Source organism: Drosophila gunungcola, unplaced genomic scaffold (assembly GCF_025200985.1).
Source record: "Drosophila gunungcola strain Sukarami unplaced genomic scaffold, Dgunungcola_SK_2 000194F, whole genome shotgun sequence".
In the NCBI taxonomy this organism is placed as follows: domain Eukaryota; kingdom Metazoa; phylum Arthropoda; class Insecta; order Diptera; family Drosophilidae; genus Drosophila; species Drosophila gunungcola.
In genome coordinates this window covers 50,485-71,665 of record NW_026453355.1, presented here as the reverse complement: position 1 = coordinate 71,665, position 21,181 = coordinate 50,485, and positions in this window count along the sequence as shown.

Below are 21,181 nucleotides of genomic sequence, written 5' to 3'. Positions count from 1 at the left end.
TTACTCTCACAGAATCAAATGCTTATTTTTAGCCAAAGCGATTTAAAGTTATAATTTACAGAACATTTCACAGTAATTTTTTAGTCTGTCCGTTAAAGGGTGCAAATCTGCTGGTGGCACATAAGAGCGCCGTGCTGCAAGAGACTGGCGAACCACTAATTGGATACTAAGCTATATCGCAAAACGTTTCCACTCGTCAACTGTATGCCGGAGTTTGACCGAATCCTGCATGTATCCAAATAATATCACATCGATTACAATGATGAAGAGAGAGCGGTCCTGATACAAGAAAAACTGGCAAGACACAAAACCAATGAAGGACCGAGAAGATGTGCGAACGATCTGCCTTTCAATATCTTTAAACGATCGGCAATAGCTATCAGCACCGAGATATTTATGTCTTTGTGAAGTGTCTCCATTAACAATATCACTGCACATGACTCGGCATTACGTCTACGCAGCAAGGATGCCCACGAATGAAATAAAAGGTCCTCCAAGGCGTCGAATATAAATACTGACGAAAGTTGACGAGTCATCTAAGAATCAGTTGTGGCTATTGCAGTGGCTCCTGGTCTTCAAAGGCTCAAACCTCCTTTACCCATGAATAAGGAGGCAACGAACTGCAACGGAGATCCAGATGGCCGATAATGGTTGGCATTGCCCGGGACGGTCAAACTTAAGGGGGGAATAGTAAACAAGTTACCCTCGCGCTGAGCTAGCAGGTGAATTGCTGTGATATACTGTCGCTCGCTCCCAATGCGAGAGCAACATTATCACGTATGCTAAGTCGGCTGGCCGACTACACTTGGTAGCTTATGCTCATTTCTTTATCTCTCTCTCTCTCTCTCTCTCTCTTAGCATAATCTCCCTTCATAGCATAGTTTAAGTATACTTATTTTTGTAACCTAGTTTTAGTTGTACTTGGCACGTAAAGCAAGCAGAAGCTTGAAATAAACTTCTACACCAGCTATAGCTGATATTCTTATTTATTGTTGCTAAGCCACAAGGCTAGTAACTGGTACCCAGATACCCAACCTAATCTTCATTTCCTTGCTCCACAACTGGAGCGGCTTCGACAGTGGATACCCCGGCAACTCCCTTGCAGGAGCTGGCAAGTTGGTCCATACCCTGACTGGAGTCGGACAGCAGCCGTGACGAAAAGGTCCCCTGGCAGCACATTATATGTAGAAGCTTTACTTACATAAATCTTTTAAAAGTTTAAAGATAGAAAAGTTTTTCCTAAAGTGTAATTGCAACATCTCGTTGAATACTTTGTCCAATTAAATAAGCCAATTTATGAGCATACTGGAAAAAAATAATAGTAACTAGTTAAATAAAATAAAATTTTGAACTAAAACTAAAGCCATAAAGCTTTATTTATTGATTTAAACTATTACAATTTGACAGAGTTTGCTTAGACATAGGTAATAAATATTGGCCCTACTCTTAGATTAGAAGTAATCGTTGAAGAGTATGTAAAAGGTAAAAGAAGCGGTAACGACCCAAAAAATAGTATATATTCTTGATAGCTACATATGTCCGTATGCAAATTAAATTATCGCTTAGTAAATTTTTTAAAAAATTTTATATTTTATTTTTCATTTCTTATTCACTAGTTTACACAATTGTTATTAGTACCGAACTTAATTTAAACTGCTCGCGATATTCAAGTTGTCGACCGATCAATTCGGGTTCAAAACGGACTGCCTGATTTTGGTACAAAAATCAATAATCAAACCTCGGCTTAAGAGATTTATGTCAAAAATCTGATTAAGAGAGTCATCCAAGAGAGTCGGAAAATAGGATAATGAATTTTGTTAATTAAATTTGAAATTGAAATTTTGCAGAATTGAAATTCTGCCGGAAATCGATGTTTACGTTAGCCGACTTGGGGGTCCCTTTTTGGGGCTCCGGTGTTTACAATATCGGCTTCGATGTTTACAGAATCCGTTTGAAGCGTAGAGTGTCAAACTGATCTGGACGGGAATCGATTGGAGGCTTTGTTGAAAGAATGGAAAAAAGCTCTTGGCTTAAAGTTGTTTATAAGCTGGGCAAGCGCCCCTAAGTAATGTGTCATATAACTCCCCCCATTCTAAATTGGATCGTCCCGATTCATTGGAACTGATGGGTATAATGAATGTAGCTGATTAGTTAATTCGACAATGACATTTTCCTCTACAGTATTTTCATTGTAGGGGATATTAGTTTCTGGTTGTGTTTGAATGTGAATTTGCCTTGGCTTGAATATTAAGAATTTTCTGTATTTAATTAAAAGCATGGTTGTTTGCGCACTTGGCGCTTGTACTTGAAATCTCTAGTTGTAGGGCGAGAGCGGGAGCCAATAAAGCTTTCGTCCGTTCGCTCTTGCGAATTCGCCCCATCCCTCGCCACCGTAGCATAAGCTAGGTTCTAAGAGAAATTATTGAAATATTAAAGTTAGTGATCAATCGAACGTCATCGTAGCCACTCCTTTTCGTCGTTAATACAAAACAGTATTAAATTTTCATAGTGACCCCGACGTGATAGCAGTAGAGTTCGCGAGTTGTTTTAATTTTTTTCGGTGAAAAACTATAAACATTACCCATAATACCCAAAACCAATTTATTCGTGTCGGTTTGGCCATTAAATTAAATTCAACAATATTTCGTCGCTGGAAATTTTCTGCCGTTCCTTGAGTTGCCCCAAACGTTTCTGCAAATTTAAATGCTTAATTTGCTGCTGCCGACAAATGGAAGTAAAAAAGGAAGTTGCAATTATCACGTTTGCCATCCAGGTATAGAGTGCCTAAAGTTGAAAGTTAATCTGTGGCGTTTTGTCAATTGTGTTTTGGCCCATCTTTCAACTTTTTGCATTCGTGTAAGAATCGGTAGATAGTGCGCTTTCTAACCATGAAAAAAAATATGCATGTACTAACAACCAAAATTCTGCAATAAGCTTAATATATTTCGAATTATATGTGAATTGCTTTGGCCCATAAATAAGCAAATAAAATACTCGTCGTCGACCGAATTAGTGCGAACTTAATTCCCCCAATTTTCGTCGTAGTGAGCACCAATTTAGGGTATAAATAAAACAGCTGGAAAAAAAGTGCAAATTGTGAAAAGTGTAGTTCGTTTGCCGTTTAAATCTGACCCAAATACTCCTGGTTCGTCATACGAAGTTGCGAAACGTAGATTTTTGTCGCTAAAAAGGAAATTGTCAAAGGACCCTTCGCTGAAGAAGATGTATATTGATTTCATGGAGGAATATGTTTCACTGGGCCATATAATATGTTTCCTCCACCAATGACAAAATTCCGAATACTCCGCACTATTTCATTGCGCACCAATGCGTTTTACGGCCACAAAGTACTTCAACTAAGTTGAGAGTAGTTTTCGATGAATCGAGCCGTACTTCCATGCAGGTAGCGTTGAAAGACATCTTGATGGTAGGCCCAACTATCCAAGAGGAGCTGTACTCGACTCTGCTGCGGTTTAGATTGCATTAGTTTGCCCTTGCGGCCGACGTCAAAAAGATGTATCGCCAAGCGATGGTGGTCGAAGCTGACCGAAACTTCCAGCTTATAGTATGGAGACGAGATCCTTCTGAGTCCCTGAAAATCTTTAAGTTAAATACCGTTACATATGGAACTTCGCCAGCACCCGTTTTGGCGATTCGGTGTTTAATGCGTCTAGGAGAGATGGCGCAAGCAACTCATCCAAAAGCCGCAAAGATTATTCAGAATGATTTTTATGTTGACGATTTGTTGACTGGCGCCGGATGCGTTGAGGACCTGCAAAGCCTTCGAGACGAAGTTTCTCAGGTCTTGCAAGAGGCAGGCTTTGAATTGACAAAGTGGTTTTCAAACTGCCCAGGGTTATCCGCATCTGATAGCGCTGTAATGCCCCTTATGGCAGACTCAGACGTAACCAAGACCCTTGGCGTGGCTTGGTTACCGGTTAAAGATTACTTTCAATTTCGGTTGGATGACTCTTTCCTGGATCTTCGCGCGACAAAACGAAATATATTGTCGGTAACTGCTCGACTTTTCGACCCACTTGGCCTCTTGTGTCCTTTGGTCACAAAGGCAAAGATGTTGTTGCAGGAACTGTGGCTTCGAAAATAAGATTGGGACGAGTCGCTACCGATGCAGTTGCTCACGTCGTGGGTATCGCGATTTGTCAACACAGATCAACAAGTCTCGATTCAAATACATGGTTTCGCTGACGCTTCCATGCGAGCGTATGGAGCGTGCATCTTCGCTCGAACTCAAACTGCTAAAGGTTTGAAAGTGTCTTTATTGACCGCCAAATCGAAAGTAGCTCCCCTCAAGACGAAAACTTTGCCTTGCCTTGAGCTGTGTGCAGCTCACCTTTAAGCGGATCTCTATAATCGTGTCAGGCCATTGCTAAATTGTCCCATTGAGAATGTTTTTCTGTGGACAGACTCCGAGATCACTTTACACTCGATCATAACCCATCCCTCGTCATTGTAGGTTTTTGTTTTGAACCGGGTCGCAGAAATTCAGGAGCGGTCGGAGAAAGCAATTTGGAGACAAGTTCCCACGAAAGTCAACCCAGCAGACATAGTGTCCCGAGGATGTGACGTAGAGGAGCTTACAACGTCCATTTGGTTCGGTGGGCCTTCGTTCTTGCTAGACTCAGAAAATAATTGGCCTGTAAATACACATTTCGAACTGCCGGCTGATGTAATGTCGATGGAGCTACGCAAATCGGCAATAGCTCTCGTAGTCAGCCCAGACCCAAATTATGTGCTTCAGAAAATAGAATACTTTTCGTCGCACCTGAAGCTTCTGAGAGTGTTCGTGTGGGTTTTTCGTTTTATTCAAAGGTGCAGAAAGGTGTCGAAGTCCTTTGAATAAAGTATTTCGCCAAGAGAACTGGATTTCGCTTTTGAGAAAATTGTCGAAGTTATCCAATTTCACGAATTCAGGGACGACATAAGTAAAATTCGGAAAAATAAACCGGTAGCAACGAATATTCAAAAGTTAAACCCTTAAATTAGATTGGTGCTCCTCGACATTGCTACGAGTTGGGTTATTGGTTATTGAATGCTCCTATCCCGTACGAAGCAAAATTCCCGTTGTTGCTGTCTAAAACCACACAGTTCGTCAGATCCTATGTGTCATACCTGCACGTTACGAACCGTCACGCTGCCCCACGAGCTCTCGTAAGTCGTCTGCCCGAAAAAATATGGCTAGTTAATGCTCAAGAAGTCTGCCGACGAACAGTTCGGTCGTGCATGCGCTGCTTTCGCTGTAAGCCGCAACTCTTGACGCAAATTGAAAAATTTAATACTATTTTGTATTAACAACGCGAAAACTTTGTGAACGCAGTAGTTCGAGACGATTTTAATTTGCGAAAAATTGTGAAACTATGTCGAAAGCGCGACGAAAAGGAGTGGCTACGATGATGTTCGATGGATCACTAACAATTATATTTCAATAATTTCTCTTAGAACCTAACTTATGCTACGGTGGCGAGAGACGGGGCGAATTCGCAAGAGCGAACAGACAAAAGCTTTATTGGCTCCCGCTCTCGCCCTACAACTAGTGATTTAAATACAAGCGCTGAGTGCGCAAACACCGCCCCCTCTGAAGGGACGACGTCCTTCAGCCCAGAACGGGCAACAGGGCCAGTCGGTGGACAGCTCGCCGATACTCCCCGTCCTGCGTCCTGACGTCCGCCACGCGAAACTTGCTATCGGCGACGGCGTGCACCGCTACCACTCGACCTATTCTCCACTGCTGGGGCGGCAGGTTGTCCTCTGCGACGACGACGAGCGCTCCCACGACGAGGTTGGGCTCCCCCTGGTGCCACTTGGACCGCTGCTGGAGGCTGGAGATGTACTCCCGGGACCATCGCTGCCAGAACCTGTGCCTGAGAGACGAGACACCTCGCCATCGTCGCAAGCAGGTCAGGCTGATCTGGTCCGGGAGCGCCGCTGATGGTGGGGCCAGAAGAGGGCCGCCGATGAGCAGATGCCCGGGGGTCAGGGCCTCGCCGTCGTTCGGGTCGCTGCTTAGAGCGCCGAGGGGCCTGGAGTTGAGCACGGCCTCCACGCTGGTGAGCAGAGTTCCGAGCTCCTCCGCGGTCAAGAGGTCTTGGCCTACCGTCCGAAGGAACAGGTGCTTTGCAGACTTCACACCTGCCTCCCATAGTCCGCCGAAGTGCGGTGCTCTGGGCGGTATGAACGCAAACTCGCATCCTTTTTTTGATGCGAATGTTTCGATACCGCCCCCCTGCTCCTCCAGACGGGCTCGGAACTCTCTCTCCCGACGAAATTGGTGGCGTTGTCGCACCACACCTTTTCCGGAATCCCGCGACGACTCACGAACCTTTGAAATGCCAACAAGAACGCATCAGTGGTTAGGTCAGACACTAATTCTAAGTGGACCGCTTTGGACGCAAAACAGACGAACAAGGCCACGTACGACTTGTACGGTGGCTTACCACGGATACGATACGTTGTGCTGAAGGGACCACAAAAATCAACGCCACAAATATTGAACGGGCGGAGAGCTCGAAGTCTATCTGCTGGCAAGTTTCCCATAATTTGCGTCAAAAGTTGCGGCTTACAGCGAAAGCAGCGCATGCACGACCGAACTGTTCGTCGGCAGACTTCTTGAGCATTAACTAGCCAGATTTTCTCGCGCAGACGACTTACGAGAGCTCGTGGGCCAGCGTGACAGTTCGTAACGTGCAGGTATGACACATAGGATCTGACGAACTGTGAGCTTTTAGACAGCAACAACGGGAATTTGGCTTCGTACGGGATAGGAGCATTCAATAACCGACCCCCAACTCGTAGCAATGTCGAGGAGCACCAATCCGATTTATTTTCCTGAAGAAAAGGGTTTAACTTTTGAATATTCGTTGCTACCGGTTTATTCTTCCGAATTTTACTTATGTCGTCCCTGAACTCGTGAAATTGGACAACTTCGACAATTTTATCAAAAGCGAAATCCAGTTCTCTTGGCGAAATACTTTTTTCAAAGGGCTTCGACACCTTTCTGTACCTTTGAATAAAACGAAAAACCCACACGAAAACTCTCAGAAGCTTCAGGTGCGACGAAAAAGACTCTATTTTCTGAAGCACATAATTTGGCTCTGGGCTGACTACGAGAGCTATTGCCGATTTGCGTAGCTCCATCGACATTACATCAGCCGGCAGTTCGAAATGTTTATTTACAGGCCAATTATTTTCTGAGTCTAGCAAGAACGAAGGCCCACCGAACCAAATGGACGTTGTAAGCTCCTCTACGTCACATCCTCGGGACACTATATCTGCTGGGTTGACTTTCGTGGGAACGTGTCTCCAAATTGCTTTCTCCGACCACTCCTGAATTTCTGCAACCCGGTTCGAAACAAAAACCGACAACGACGAGGGATGGGTTTTAATCCAGTGTAAAGTGATCTCGGAGTCTGTCCACAGGAAAACATTCTCAATGGGAGAATTTAGCAATGGCCTGACACGATTATAGAGATCTGCTAAAAGGTGAGCTGCACACAGCTCAAGGCGAGGCAAAGTTTTCGTCTTGAGGGGAGCTACTTTCGATTTGGCGGTCAATAAAGACACTTTCAAACCTTCAGCAGTTTGAGTCCGAATGTAGATGCACGCTCCATACGCTCGCATGGAAGTGTCAGCGAAACCATGTATTTGAATCGGGACTTGTGGATCTGTGTTGACGAATCGCGATACCTTAATTTTAGGCAGCTGCAGAAGCGTCGCTTTAAACGTCTCCCACGACGTGAGCAACTGCATCGGTAGCGACTCGTCCCAATCTAATTTTCGAAACCACAGTTCCTGCAACAACATCTTTGCCTTTGTGACCAAAGGACACAAGAGGCCAAGTGGGTCGAAAAGTCGAGCAGTCACCGACAAAATATTTCGTTTTGTCGCGCGAAGATCCAGGAAAGAGTCATCCAACCGAAATTGAAAGTAATCTTTAACCGGTAACCAAACCACGCCAAGGGTCTTGGTTACGTCTGAGTCTGCCATAAGTGGCATTACAGCGCTATCAGATGCGGATAACTCTGGGCAGTTTGAAAACCACTTTGCCAATTCAAAGCCTGCCTCTTGCAAGACCTGAGAAACTTCGTCTCGAAGGCTTTGCAGGTCCTCAACGCATCCGGCGCCAGTCAACAAATCGTCAACATAAAAATCATTCTGAATAACCTTTGCGGCTTTTGGATGAGTTGCTTGCGCCATCTCTCCTAGCCGCATTAAACACCGAATCGCCAAAAAGGGTGCTGGCGAAGTTCCATATGTAACGGTGTTCAACTTAAAGATTTTCAGGGACTCAGAAGGATCTCGTCTCCATACTATGAGCTGGAAGTTACGATCAGCTTCGTCCACCATCACTTGGCGATACATCTTTTTGACGTCGGCCGCAAGGGCAAACTTATGCAATCTAAACCGAAGCAGAGTCGAGTACAGCTCCTCTTGAATAGTTGGGCCTACCATCAAGATGTCATTCAACGCTACCTGCGTAGAAGTACGGCTCGATGCATCGAAAACTACTCTCAACTTAGTTGAAGTACTTTGTGGCCGTAAAACGCATTGGTGCGGAATGAAATAGTGCGGAGTATTCGGAATTTTGTCATTGGTGGAAGACATGTGGCCCAGTGAAACATATTCCTCCATGAATTCAATATACATCTTCTTCAGCGAAGGGTCCTTTGACAATTTCCTTTCTAGCGACAAAAATCTACGTTTCGCAACTTCGTATGACGAACCAAGAGTATTTGGGTCAGATTTAAACGGCAAACGAACCGAAAATCTACCGGACGACAATCTTTGAGTATTTTTCTCAAAGTGTTGTTGACAGAGTTGTTGCTCAGGAGTATGGACTTTAGCCTTGGGCGGCAAGTCCTCCACAGACCAAAATTTCTGCAGGGTTGTGTCAATTGACTCCAACGCTTCCTCCTGGCAGCTGAGATGTACCATTTTTTCAGCGTTTTTATTATTTTCAGAGGCACATCTGCCTGACACTATCCAGCCGAGAACTGTCTTTTGTAGGATGGGGAATTCAGGCCCCTGCTTTATCTGGCCAATAGATAAAAGTTCAAAGAATGTTTCAGCGCCGATAAGCATATCTATTTTTTGGGGCTTGAAGAAGAATGGATCTGCCAACTGAATATTTTCAGGCACCCTCCACCCGCTGGTGTTCACCGCTTGATCCGGATGATAACCAGAAATATTTTTCATAATCCAAAAATCGGACGACAATTGGCTGTTCCCTATTCGCGACTTCACAATCGTGTGTATTTTTTTTTGGCTTGGGCATTAGTTCCACCAATGCCTCGCAAGCTCATGCACACGTCCTCTCTTGTAATTTTGAGCCTCTGAGCGAGCTCGTCGGTTACAAAGTTTAATTGTGAACCAGAGTCGAGCAACGCTCGAGCTAATACAAACTCGCCGCTTTTTGTTTGGACGCTCACAACAGCAGTTGCAAGAATGACTCGATCCGATGCATTCGCATGCAAAACATGCGAAGTGGATGGAGACTCCTGCATGAGCGTGGGCTGAGAAGGAGGTGGCAACGCGAGATTTGTGTTTGGGGCATATATATGTAGCAAAGTGTGATGTGAGGAATTGCACACTCTACATCTGTTCGATTTGCATTTTTTGACCGTGTGACCCTTTCTTAAACAGTTAATGCATAAGGGTGCTCTTTTAGCGAAATCGAATCTTTGCTGAACTGTCAGGGCTGCGAAGGAAGCGCAGTTTCCAATCTGATGTTCAGCTGAGTTGCAATACATGCATTGAACAGAGTCGTTCCTGGCAGCGACAAACGAAAAACTCCTATTTCCATTCTTCTTAGGGTTAGATTGGGCCTGCTGAACAGTTTTGGGCTTGGAAGCCTCTTCTGCTACCATGTGTTGGTATCGCCTGTTGAGGGCCGCCTCACATTCGCTCCAAAGTGGAAGCGAAGTATAATCTAACTGTTCTTCCCATTTTCTTTTAGTTCCTGCATCGACCTTGCTCATTACCAGATGTATTAAAATGGCATTAGTAATGCGCCTATCATCCCCAATAGACAGCAAGGAGTCATACAAGGCTGTGACCGTGTCGATGAGGGTTCTCAAGGCTGTAGCTGAAGGCTGGGAAATTTTTTGCAAATTAAAAAGTGTCGATATGTTGTCAAAAAAAATAAGACAATCATTATCGTACACCCGCTTCAGGCTAGCAAGGGCTTTGGGATAATTTTCCGCAGTGACTTGGAAGGCCCTAACTGTTCCTAAAGCGTCTCCAGCTAAACACGAAATTAAATGATTGAATTTTTCAATATCGTGTAAAGTGTCATCTTTGTCAACGAAAGTTTCGAAAAGGCTTATAAAATTTTTAAATTCGGAGTGTTTTCCGCTAAAAGTTGGGAGTGCAACGCTCGGCAGACGGCATTGAGGCGGGCGATTTGCTGGCGGAGCGGATTTCTCGATATTATTTTGTTTGGACTTATTTAAAATTGAAATCAGCAATGACTTTGTCATTACGGCCCTCTCTTCCAACTCTTCGCGGTATACATCTTTTGTATCTTTCACTTCTATTTGGTTTTGCAAAAGTGAAGCATTTTCAATGTGCGTATTTAGAATCTCTAATCGACACTCAAGCTCGACCGGATTTATAGATAATATAGCTTCTTTTAAGTGGCGATAAGTTCGGTTAATACTTTTCATGCAAACATCTCGTTGATGTTTAAGCTCTTCGATATCCTTAGTTGCCATTGCGTTTATTTGTATTTATTTAGTTGGTATCGAAGAGGTGTTAAATATTTATTTTTATTAAATTATTTTTTTTTTTTTTTGTTAAATAATAAAATAAAATCAACGATCGCACACGGTGTAAGGGAGCTAAGTGCCGAGAGAATTACAGCGAAAAATCTAAATAGGGTTTTTATATTTTTTTTTTTATATAAACCCTGCGACAGTATATGCCGCACGCACGCACTGTAGGGGAGTTACCGCTCAAGCTCAAGCGTACCGACAAAACGAACAAACGTTTAGGCAGACCGAAAATTGCACTGCTGCAGCGATCGAGAACGAAAACGACAAAAGATAACTCGAAATAGCGGCAGCGGTGTCGGTGTGCGTGTGTATGTGTACGCGGCTAGCGGTTCTTCCTATGCAGATGCTAACGGAGAATGATACACTGACCGATAACTAAGGGCAACGAATATATAAGCCTGATGCCAAAATGCGCGCAAAATTATGAAAAGCGCGGAAAATTGGAAAAGCGCGGGAAAATTCTGAAAAGCGCGGGAAATGTTCGTACAAACTGCAGCGAAAGTTATTGCCGCTAATTTTCTGAGAGCTTCAATTTTTACAATTTGCACTTTTTTTTTTTTCCAGCTATTTTTATTTATACCCTAAATTGGTGCTCACTACGACGAAAGTTGGGGAATTAAGTTCGCACTAATTGGGTCGACGACGAGTATTTTATTGCTTGTTCTTTGGCCAAAGCGATTCACATATAATTCGAAATAGATTATGTTTATTGTAGAATTTTGGTTGTTAGTACATGCAAATTTTTATTTCTTGGTTAGAATGCTCACTATCTACCGATTTTTACACGAATGCAAAAAGTTGAAAGATGGGCCAAAACACAATTGACAAAACGCCACAGATTAACTTTCAACTTTTGGCACTCTATACCTGGATGGCCGACTTGATAATTGCAACTTCCTTTTTGTCTTCCATTTGGCGGCAGCAGCAAATTGAGCAATTAAAATTGCCGAAACGTCAGGCGCAACTTCAAGAACGGCAGAAAATTTCCAGCGACGAAATTATTGAATTTAATTTGTTGGCCGAACCGACACGAATAAATTGGTTGTTGTTGGTATTGTTTATAGTTTTCACCGACAAAAAAAATTAAAACTCGCGAACTCTACTGCTGATCACGTCGGGGTCACCATGAAAAATTTAATACTATTTTGTATTAACAACGCGAAAACTTTGTAAACGCAGTAGTTCGAGACGATTTTAATTTGCGAAAAATTGTGAAACTATGTCGAAAGCGCGACGAAAAGGAGTGGCTACGATGATGTTCGATGGATCACTAACAATTATATTTCAATAATTTCTCTTAGAACCTAACTTATGCTACGGTGGCGAGAGACGGGGCGAATTCGCAAGAGCGAACAGACGAAAGCTTTATTGGCTCCCGCTCTCGCCCTACAACTAGTGATTTAAATACAAGCGCTGAGTGCGCAAACACAAATTATGGAGAACTTGCCAGCAGATAGACTTCGAGCTCTCCGCCTGTTCAATATTTGTGGCGTTGATTTTTGTGGTCCCTTCAGCACAACGTATCGTATCCGTGGTAAGCCACCATACAAGTCGTACGTGGCCTTGTTCGTCTGTTTTGCGTCCAAAGCGGTCCACTTAGAATTAGTGTCTGACCTAACCACTGATGCGTTCTTGTTGGCATTTCAAAGGTTCGTGAGTCGTCGCGGGATTCCGGAGAAGGTGTGGTGCGACAACGCCACCAACTTCGTCGGCGCAGATCGCCACATGAGAGAGTTTCGAGCCCGTCTGGAGGAGCAGGGGGCGGTATCGAAACATTCGCATCAAAAAAAGGATGCGAGTTTGCGTTCATACCGCCCAGAGCACCTCACTTCGGCGGACTATGGGAGGCAGGTGTGAAGTCTGCAAAGCACCTGTTCCTTCGGACGGTAGGCCAAGACCTCTTGACCGCGGAGGAGCTCGGAACTCTGCTCACCAGCGTGGAGGCCGACGGCCGAACGACGGCGAAGCCCTGACCCCCGGGCATCTGCTTATCGGCGGCCCTCTTCTGGCCCCACCATCAGCGGCGCTCCCGGACCAGATCAGCCTGACCTGCTTGCGACGATGGCGAGGTGTCTCGTCTCTCAGGCACAGGTTTTGGCAGCGATGGTCCCGGGAGTACATCTCCAGCCTCTAGCAGCGGTCCAAGTGGCACCAGGGGGAGCCCAACATCGACGTGATAGCTCACGTCGTCGTCGCAGAGGACAACCTGCCGCCCCAGCAGTGGAGAATAGGTCGAGTGGTAGCGGTGCACGCCGTCGCCGATAGCAAGTTTCGCGTGGCGGACGTCAGGACGCAGGACGGGGAGTATCGGCGAGCTGTCCACCGACTGGCCCTGTTGCCCGTTCTGGGCTGAAGGACGTCGTCCCTTCAGAGGGGGCGGTGTTTGCGCACTTGGCGTTTGTATTTGAAATCTCTAGATGTAGGGCGAGAGCGGGAGCCAATAAAGCTTTCGTCCGTTCGCTCTTGCGAATTCGCCCCGTCTCTCGCCACCGTAGCATAAGTTAGGTTCTAAGAGAAATTATTGAAATATTAAAGTTAGTGATCAATCGAACGCCATCGTAGCCACTCCTTTTCGTCGTCGCTTTCGAAATAGTTTGTTCACAAGTTTCGCAAATTAAAATCGTCTCGAACTACTGCAGTCACAAGTTTTCGCGTTGTTAATACAAAACAGTATTAAATTTTCAATGGTAATTAAATATAACAATGCGATTATGATCAATATAAATGTAATTGGTTTTTGAATTTGTTTAATTTTAATAATAGGATTTAATACGTTAAGTAACGGGTAACGTCTAATAGACGGAAAACCCAAATACTGCGTTCTTTCTTGTTTTATATCATTTCGGATTAATTTTTTGAGTTGACAGTTTTATAGCTTATACTCACATATATATTGGGCAGTGTACTCTCTCATCGGTATTTAAATTTAAGCTTGCCGAAGTCAGCTTCCGGTCTCGTTCATTATTAATAAAAAACCTTTTCAAAGTTTATCAAATCTTTTGGGGCACACTCTACTGTAAAGGAACCAAAAGGTTATATAATGGTTCTAAAGATAATTAATACTGCAAATGGGTTTTTAAGGAATTCCCTCAAAAAATATCGGAATAAGAGCGGAGTGATAACTGCGATACATTAAGTTTTAAACCTACGCTACAAAAAGTTTATAGCATGAGCCCTAAAACTAACTGTAAATGTAATTGAGCTTAATAAAATTAAAAACTAACGCACATTTTTAATTTATTTTAAGAAACTTTAAACAGCATTAGTTTTTAAAAGAACGAGGCGTTTTGACACACACCCCCCCTTAACACAGGGAAATTTACTTCGATTTATTGTAATAATAATGTGTTGCATATCATATACACATATGTATGTAGGTATATGATATGCGTTTACAGATATACATATATATGTACATATCTGTGTATATACACGGAATATATATTAATAATTAATTTAAACCGTTATTTTAGTACATTGAAATGTGTAATAGTTTTCCAATAAATTTTAGCTTGTGTTTTGTTCAGTACTTACCAAAGAATATTATTTACCAATGCGGCTATTATTCACTGCAGAGTTATTCAGCAAAGAGACACATTTGCACAACTTTTTTTTGAGTGCCGTCAACCTACTTATAGCCTGTGACAGTGGCCCATTAAAACGCATTATTTTAAATACGTCATTTAGCCTTATGGGATTCCCTGTGTAAATAAAGGTTATACGGGTATGACACTACATTGTTTGCCTCATTCATTGACGGATTCATTGAAGCTCAGAGACAAAGACTGCCTGAGATTTTTTTGGTAATAAGATCACGGTCACACTGCCTATTAACGTTAAATTCAAACTTTATTGTTTTGTTTATTATATTGTGTTTATTACCAAAAAAAAGAGAGAGTTCGTGTTTCCGCCTATGGACTTAACTGGATCTTGGGAAAACAAAGCAAGTTTCCTGTTACTAGTAAAGCACTTCTGTATAAGCAACTGATCGCGCCTACTTGGTATTATGCTCTTCCTGGCTGGGGCTCCACAGAATTCAATAAAGTAAAAGTTTCCCAAAATAAAATTCTGCGATGGGTAGTACAAGCTGGACGGTACACAAGAAACCAGGATATTCGCAGTAAAATCGGCTCAGGAGGTTTTTGACGATTTAGTGACAGTCTCGCAAATTCACTCTACCTACATCCGAACACAGAAGAGTGAAGGTACTAAGACTAAACTACTCCTTCCATTTCATCATATCATGCCCTATTCAACGGGAGATACGCCGATTATACTGGGAGAAAGACCAGTCAAACTACGGAAAATTTTAAAGTATCTTGAATGGAGAAAATTGTCCGATCCTTATTGGACACCTAAACGAGGCAAATTCACTCTACCTACATCCGAACACAGAGTGAAGGTACTAAGACTAAACTACTACTTCCATTTCATCGAAACATGCCCTATTCAACGGGAGATACCCGATTATACTGGGAGAAAGACCAGTCAAACTACGGAAAATTTTAAAGTATCTTGAATGGAGAAAATTGTCCGATCCTTATTGGACACCTAAACGAGGCGCACAAATACCGGTTTGAAATCATGGTTGAATCTGAATATATAGGCGCTTTACTTTTGAAGGATCCGGTTGTAAACCATGCTGAAAAAAGAACTTTTTTTTTAATAAAAATGTCTAAATTTTAGGAAATAATTTCGTAGTTTTCTGAATATAGATTTGGTAAGCCTCTTTACTTTTAATGTGCCTTTTAGACCAACCCTTTTGAGTTATTTTTAATAAATATAATAATTTATATAATCAAATTTATATATCAACTTCTATCCCTGTTTTGAAAACTACAATTTTTATATATTTGCACCGTACTTGGTTTTAGTTTTTTTTTTCATAAAAGAGTTTATATTAAGCTATTTTTGTTTTCCTCGCGAACTTGATTAATTGCCCACGATGCTAAAAGGGCTTGCGCGTAACAAACTCGTGCTTGGTTTCGTTGGGCCACATGACAATAAATATAAATGGTACAATTTGTATTATGACTCAATTTTATACAAACTACTTTCATATACATAAATCTTTTAAAAGTTTAAAGATAGAAAAGTTTTTCCAAAAGTGTATCTGCTACATCTCGTTGAATACTTTGTCCAATTAAATAAGCCAATTTATGAGCATACTGGAAAAAAATAATAGTAACTAGATAAATAAAATAAAATTTTGAACTAAAACTAAAGCCATAATAGTCGAGCTCCCCGACTATACTTTATTTATTGATTTGAACTATTACAATTTGACAGAGTTTGCTTAGACATAGGTAAGCCCTACTCGTAGATTGGAAGTAATAATTGAAGAGTATGTAACGGGTAGAAAAAGCGGAAACGACCCAAAAAAGTATATATATTCTTGATAGCTACTGTGAGGAGTTGAATAACTCCCCACAAGTTCAGAAGCAAGCAGAGTAAGCGCATGCAAGCAGTTACCAGTTACGCGGCGAATTCGCCCGTAGTAACGGTTGTGCGGAGAGAGAGAGTGGTGCACGGAGCACCAGACAAGGACAAGGAGAGTCCGAGAGGGACAGCAATAGAAGAGAGCGGCGAAGGGCCGTGGGCAGGAGGAAGTAACGGGACGGCACCGGACTTTTGACCCTGATATTGGTGCCGTGCGCAGAGGGCGAAAGGTCGAACGGTAAAACCGTGGACTTTGGACCAGGAGGCAAGGAGACGCCGATAAGTAGCGGTAAATGGAGGCCTATATAAACCGGCCGAGCGCAGGAAGCTGGATCAGTCGATTTCTACCAAGTCAACAAGTAACAGTCATCAAGTGAACCAGTGAAACAACGTGAAGGAGTCATCAAGGAAACAAGATCGCTACGTCGAGACGTTCAGGACTTAGAGCTAAAGTCTCCGAATTGAAACACAGGTAGTTGAGATCCTTACGGCATCACACGGCTAAGTCCAGGCGCTTTGTCACAACTTCTGTCGCGATTTGAGCTTGGCATCCCACCCGGCGTGTCCGGCAGAGTTGAACAAATAGAGTCCTTCGACAAAGAACCGTGGGGTCAGAAGGAAAGTTGTCTAGAACTAGCTGCCTGCCTACAAGGACTGCATTGGCGAACTCCGGCGCATGTCTGATCGTCCTGCAGGAACTGTACAAGGTCCTGGTGCGACTAGCCCAGAAGGACGCGCGGTTGTTCAGCTGGTGTCTCGAAAGGCGTATGCGTTGAGAGCACAGCGGTCCACCGCTAGAGTCCCAGAACGGCAGCTTACCGAGTCGCCAACAAGGAGCAGAGCCGGTCGAGATACCTGGAGGCAGAACAAGGACAACGAGGACCCCAGGACGACGAACCACGAGCGTCAGGCGAGCAGCGTATACTTCGAATTCTTAAGCCTGCGGCAGAGAGGGTAGGGTGGAAGCCTGAACCGTCAGGTAGAAACTGAGCCGAAGTCCGGTGCGGCTGGCCGGGACAGAGCAAGGGACAGGAGGCTGCGGCTGCGAGAGGCGTACGCCTTGAGAGCACAATGCTTGTTTACCGTAGTCTGGGAACGGTGACGCATCCCTAATCCCTGTAACCCCGCCGAGCCAAGGGCAGCAGAATCCAGCGAGACGTTCAACGTGGGAAGGAGACGACGGCCGAACATAGTTCTACATTATCAATACACCACCCCGGCCGAGGGTCAAGTCGGCGAATAAAAGATCACTGTATACTCCCAGTCTTTCTGTGCGTTTTCACTGGTCAACAGGGCGGTCACGTATATATAAATTTGGTGGGACGAACACTTACATCTTCTGAGCTAGCCGCACGACATTCGTAGCGAGCAGATAACAAAGGAAACCAGTTCGTTACATCTGGCGCCCAACGTGATTGTCCTGACAGTGAAAATACAGCAGTAAACAGAAATGGGGAAAAATTGGATCTATCTCCTCAAGAAAGAGGATTTCCCAAAGGTGGCAGCCAAACTTGGCATCATCCTGGAGGGCAAGTCGGACGACATGCGAAAAGCCCTTTCAGAATATGTTACGAATACACAAAACGACCCAGAAATGGCGGAAATTTGGGCTGAGCTAGCGGAATTGTACGACAAACCAGGCTCAAGCGGCAAGTTGCAAGTCCCAGACGCCGAACAGCTCATAGCTGGCCTGGGCGTGGAGAGCATGAAGGAGGCAGGAAGATCCAGGGGCCCAAGCCAAGAAAGACGAACAGAACAGCAAAGGCCTAGCGCACCAGACTATGCAAAAGTCGCAAAGCAAGTCAGGGAATGGTCGTTCAAGTTTGACGGCACGGAGAAACCACTGGAGTTTCTGGAACAGGTGGAATGGTCAGCAAACACATACGGTTTGAACCTGAACCTCATTCCCCGAGCCATGCCTGAATTGCTGCAAGGCAAGGCCCTAAAATGGTTTATATCAAACAATAAACACTGGAGGACATGGGGAGAGTTCAGCGACAGTTTTCAAACGTATTTCCTGCCAAGGGGTTTCTTCTCAAAGCTCGCAGATCAGGTCAAACAAAGGAAACAGGGCTTCAGAGAGTCGTTCAAGGACTATATGGTGCAAACCACCTCTGAGGAATGCGATGTGGAAAAATTCCTAGAGCAGGAGCTCGCGGAATTTCGAACAATGAGTGGAACATCCAACATAGCCGAGCACCGAATCACCATGAAGGACGACAAACCAATCAAACAGAGATACTACCCGAAAAATCCAAAGGTTCAAGGGGAAATCAATGCGAAAGTCGACGAGTTACTGGCGAAGGGATGCATATAACACTCGAGAAGTCCGTACAGGTCCCCGATTGTCATGGTGAAGAAAAAGACAGGTCAGTGGAGGCTTTGTGTCGACTTTAGACAGATCAATGCCAAATCCATCAAAGATGCTTATCCGATGCCAAGGACAAATTACATATTGGACCAGTTGAGGGAGGCGAGATACATAAGCAGTCTGCTTTTGAAAGATGGATACTGGCAAATTCCTCTGGAAGAAAGTAGCAGGCCATTCACGGCATTCACAGTGCCAGGAAAAGGGATGTTCCAGTGGAAAGTAATGCCATTTGGCTTACACTCCGCCTCGGCGACTTTCCAGAGAGCACTGGACCAGGTTATTGGACCGGAGATGTCACCACACGCGTTTGCATACCAAGACGACATCATCGTGATCGGACGCACACTGGAAGAACACAGAAGGAACTTGAGAGAAGTTATCCGACGCCATAAACAGGCAAACCTGAGGATAAATCCCGAAAAATGTCATTTCTTCAGAAGCGAACTGCTTTACCTGGGACACCGCGTTACGAACCAAGGAATCGGCACTGATCCCGAAAAAGTAGCAGCCATAGCCGAGCTGGAACCACCCACAACCATCCGGGAACTGCGCCAATACTTGGGCGTAGCATCGTGGTTCAGGCGATTCGTGCCCGACTTTGCGCGAATAGTTAAACCACTAAATGATCTATTGCGGAAAGGCACGATATGGACATGGACTGCAGAGCACCAGCAAGCATTCGAGGAGATGAAGTCAAGGCTAGTGGCCGATCCTGTGCTGGCATGACCAGATTTCGATAAACCATTCGTACTGCAGAGGGACGCAAGCGATTATGGTATAGGGGCAGTCCTGACGCAGGAAACTGAAAGTGGCGAAAAGGTCATTTCATATTCAAGCCGGACCCTGAATGGCGCGGAAAAGAACTATTCAACCAGCGAAAAGCAATGCCTGGCAATCGTGTGTGCAATCCGGAAGCTCAAACCATACTTGGAAGGATACCACTTCAAAGTGGTGACGGACCATATGGCGCTTAAATGGTTGAATAGCGAGGTGGGCTCTGGAGCTGCAGCAGTATGATTTTGAAATATCATACAGGAAGGGGCAGCTTAACGTGGTCGCTGATGTACTCTCAAGACAGCTCTGCCAGCAGCCTTTAGGCTAGCCAAGGAAGCTCCGGAGGACACGCAGGGACTGCATGTTCCCTGGATCAAGGATATGTGTGAGAAGATTAACACACAGCCACAGAAGTTTCCGGACTACCTCATGGAGGGAGGCGCATTATACAGGCATATCCCGCACCGAGAAGGCAGCGAAGACGTAGCAGCATGGAAGCTCTGTGTTCCACGGGGGCTGAGGGAAGCAGTGTTGAAGGAGAATCACGACACACCAGCCGCTGCACACGTGGGAAGTCGGAAAACTATTGCAAGGCTGGCGGCTCGATATTACTGGCCAGGAATGCATAGGGACGCCCGAGCCCACGTACGGAAATGCCTCAAATACAAGCCGAACCAGATGCAGGCAACTGGGAAAATGCTGACGTAGATACCCGAAGAACCATGGGCAACTGTATGTGCAGACTTTGTCGGACCATTGCCCAGATCGAAGCATGGCAACCAGATGCTGCTAGTGCTGATAGATAGGTTTTCAAAGTGGACAGAGTTGGTGCCACTGCGAGCAGCAACGGCAGAAACACTTCAAAGGGCGTTCCGAGAAAGAGTCATCGCTAGGTTCGGAGCCGCAAAGGTGGTAATAACGGACAATGGAGTTCAGTTTGCCAGCCGCGCATTCAAAAAATTTCTCAACGAAATGGGCATTAAGCAACAATTCACAGCACCATATACACCGCAGTAGAATCCAACGGAAAGAGCAAACCGAACAGTTAAAACCATGATAGCGCAGTTTGCGGGACAGAACCAGAGGAATTGGGACGAGAAGTGGCGGTAATCTCAAGTACGTCGGAATCAACAGGATACTCCTCGTGTTTCCTCACGCAGGCTCGACAGCCTCGACTGCCCAGCGCCCTGTACGACAGGGAAACCATCGGCACAGGAAAGCAGACGGAAACACCTGAAGATAAGGACAATAAGATGAAGGAGATTTTCGAAATTGTGCGCCGGAACATGGAGAAAGCTGCTCAGGACCAAGCCAGGCATTACAATCTACGAAGGAGGCAATGGAATCCAACAATAGGGGACACGGCCTGGGCGAAGGAGCACCATTTGTCAAAAAGAACGAACCATCCACGTCAGTGATCTCAAGCAACAAACACAAGAACTCGGTACAGACAAGCAAGGACAACACGAGCATGCAACGACAAAAAGTGCGGACTACAGCGTCGGGCATAAGCCAGAATCTATATAGACCGCAGGGTAGCACAAGCATGCAACGACAAAAAGCATAGACTATAGCGTCGGGCATCAGCCAGAGTCTAGATTGACCGCAGGATAACACGAGCATGCAACGACAAAACGTACGGACCATATCGTCAGGCATAAGCCAGAGTCTATATAGACCGCAGGAACACACGAGCATTCAACGACAAAAAGTGCGGACTATATCGTCGGGCACAAGTACCAGAGTCTATATAGAACGCAGGAAACAGGGAGGCACAGTGACCCAGACAACGAGGCAAACAGATTCGGCG